This window comes from Macadamia integrifolia, unplaced genomic scaffold (genome assembly GCF_013358625.1).
Source record: "Macadamia integrifolia cultivar HAES 741 unplaced genomic scaffold, SCU_Mint_v3 scaffold3808, whole genome shotgun sequence".
Taxonomy (NCBI): domain Eukaryota; kingdom Viridiplantae; phylum Streptophyta; class Magnoliopsida; order Proteales; family Proteaceae; genus Macadamia; species Macadamia integrifolia.
Genome location: NW_024869845.1, coordinates 63 through 3,121, shown reverse-complemented (window position 1 = coordinate 3,121; position 3,059 = coordinate 63). Strand labels below are relative to the sequence as shown.

Here is a 3,059-nt window from a genome sequence, read left to right as displayed (position 1 = left end):
TTTTTTTTTTTGGTTTCACAGCTATGTAATTTAACAATAGTAAAGGAGAGAGCGAAGAAGTGGACAGTCCTCACCATGGTTGGATGGTAAGGAGAACTCACTTCTAAAATGGTTGTGCTAATTTTATATTGTACATTTAAGTATAATAATCTTCTATCTGACCACTGATAGAATGGTCATAATTCCCGTAAGCACAAAACCAGGTAATAGTTATTTATCTATTTCACAATGCTAAATATTGCTCAAGTATCTCTCTCTCTCTCTCTCTCTCTCTCTCTCTCTCTCTCTCTTTTTTGGGTGCTCATTTACAGACATACAAATAAACTAAAATTTCTGCCTACAAATAACCAGAAAGCATATGCAGTATATGAAGTATACAGGATTCTGATCTGCCCACTTCCACAACTGAGAGAGTTCTTTATTTCCCAGTCTCCACCGTGGCCTCCTACAGAGAAGAACAGTATGCAGTTCAGACGTAAATCTAATTGGAAGCAAATAAAAAGATACAATAATGCAAGAAATGACTTCTACAACATTGTTATGTGAAAGGACACCAAAAATTTGAATGATAAATCACAACTTAATCGAGGAAATTGGATACCACACACTAGCTGAAGGTATCAAACTATCAATAGCTGGAGGTCTAATAATGGCAAATCATCCAAGTGTGAGTGGCCATTGAATAACAGCAAAGAGGTGGTCCAGGATGAACTGCAAGCCTCCAAAAATCCTATTATGCAAGCTTAATAAAAAAGGGAACACTACGAATCAGCCACATGGCCACAAAATGCCCACTGACAGCAGCTGAATCAACAGAATAATGAATCGTGTGATTATCCAACTATAAAAAATGCTATAGGTTTGGAAAATCCAGGCATCCATTCAATATGTGTCCACAAACATGCACTAGAGGCATGAACATCATTGAATAACTGGAGGATAAAGTGCATGACCCAGTGACGGTTGTGTTGGAGAAGCTACAGCTGCCCAGTAACAAGCATCTGGAACCATATAAGGTGGGGTTGCTTCAAGAAGGGTTGCACCAATGATGTGACAAAGCAATATACGATTGTCTTTTTTTATTGATGACACCTTACAGAGTTGAGGTCTTCAATGCAGTCGATACAGACTAGGGACACTTGCTATGAAGGTTGGGGCAATATGATTATGATACTGAGCATTGTGAAGCAACTCATATATACTTGAGAAGGATGGCAAGAGAGTGAAGAGTATGTTTGTGTAAAATACAAGGAAGATAATGATGATTGTTTCATGATCAACCCAACCGATTTTAAGTGTATGAACTTGAGGGAAAATTCTTTCTAAGTGGAGGGTACTGATGTAGGAAGTTTGTGGCCAAGTTACTAGTTCAAGTGGGCAGACCCAAGGTGTCAAAGAATTTGCAAGAGAAGGTTTGAGGGCAGATCAATTGGCTGACCTCTCTCTCTCTCTCTCTCAACAATATCTAATGGACTGAAGGGGTTTCCTGGCAGCTAAATAGATGGAAATAACCCATCCAAGATGGATGGATAACCAACTTATCCATCTATTTCCCTCTATCCATCATGTCAGCAAGTTATGGGTGTCTTTGTTTCTTCTATGCTTTGGGATAGAAAAAGCCCTGTTTATAGAGGTAGACTGGGGTTAGTTCAATCATTAATAAGTATTTTAGTTATTTTTGTAGATTTTATTAAAAAAAAAATTTTACCCGTTGATGTTAGTGCTTAAGTTGGGGTATTTGGTCTCAAAGTTAGAATGGGGTTAGTGGCACATATATATATATATATATATGCTCTTAACAATCGTAAACAGCAGATTATACTTTATACATTATTTTATCGAACACACAGGTTTCCTATTTCTCTCTCATTGGCTCTTTTCTGTATGTCAGATCAGAAAACCTAGATCCTTAAATATTCTGCACTGGCAAAGTTTAACTAATTCATACCCTGACCCTCTATTCCATCTACTACCTTGTGAGTTGCTTGTTACATAACCTGCAAAATTAATTTTTGAAAACAAGAAACATTCACATCAAAACCCTTTTTTCTGGAGCAAACAATAAATTGCTTTAAATTTCTCATACATTCACCTTAAATTGTTCTATCTATCTCTGTCTTCACAATTTCTGTCCTACTTGAGTAGGTACTACAAAATAAAAATAATCTCTTTGTATAGACACTCCTGACTTGAGATAGCAACAAATCAACAAAATGGCTTACCGTCTTTTTACTCCATCTTGACCTGTTTTCTTTTCTATTGGTTGCTTTTCAAATGGGGGGCAACCATCACGTTTCCACCAAACCTACAAGTATAACAGATCCAACAATAAATTCAGCAATCATTGCCAATTTCCCACACAATGCATGTCACAAGTAACAATTATAAATAGGAGGATGTAAAAGGTATGAGAAAATGAAGAATCCTTACCCAATTCTTTTCCCTTTCCAGTATATGTTCAATGCAGTGAAGAAACTCCTTTCCTTTAGGTGGAATTACCTCAAGAAGTTTCTTTACCCGTTCTTCACAAGACTTAATTTCCTCTTTCTGAAATCATAAATAACTCAGACTCAGTTACACTATGTAGATTGATCACAGATACACATCAGTTGATGTCACAAATACAAAGGTCATCAAACCTGCAAATCAATCAGATCATATGGTTTATTTCATATATGGTAAGATGTTTTTTATATCATGTTTCTATTACTAAAAAATGTTCAATAAGTAGAATAATATACACTTTGCGCCAACAAAAATTTTCAATAAAAACTAAAAGAGAAGGCACAGACCTCCAACAGAATCAAGCAGAGCCAACAGTAGAGGCTCCTGAAAATCAAACCAACCCATTAATATCATGGGAAGCGCAGCAAGTATGCAATGCATACTCTGTACAGAGCTGACTGCTTACCAGGAATTTCTTATCTTAATTTCGACAGGTTCCAGTCAAATTTCCAAAACACTTCATTTTTTTTTTTTTGGTGAATAATATAATTCATTACCTAAGAAAAAGAAAAAATATAACTGCCCCAAAGGAGAGAAAACAAATGCTAAATACA

General features: G+C 36.0%; 1 long non-coding RNA gene across 2 annotated transcripts; it reads right to left on the bottom strand.

Annotated features, from left to right (window-relative positions):
• Window positions 1-258: 258 nt before the first annotated feature.
• LOC122068383 lies at window positions 259-2,807 on the bottom strand. 2 transcript variants are annotated; one of them, XR_006137107.1, is made up of 4 exons: window positions 2,793-2,807; window positions 2,431-2,639; window positions 2,223-2,305; window positions 259-445 (listed from the first exon to the last, which is right to left on the bottom strand). It is a non-coding gene; the product is annotated as an uncharacterized LOC122068383 (long non-coding RNA). The 2 variants fall into 2 exon arrangements; XR_006137106.1 differs by lacking the exon at window positions 2,793-2,807 and having other exon boundaries at window positions 268-445; window positions 2,431-2,655.
• Window positions 2,808-3,059: the final 252 nt, after the last annotated feature.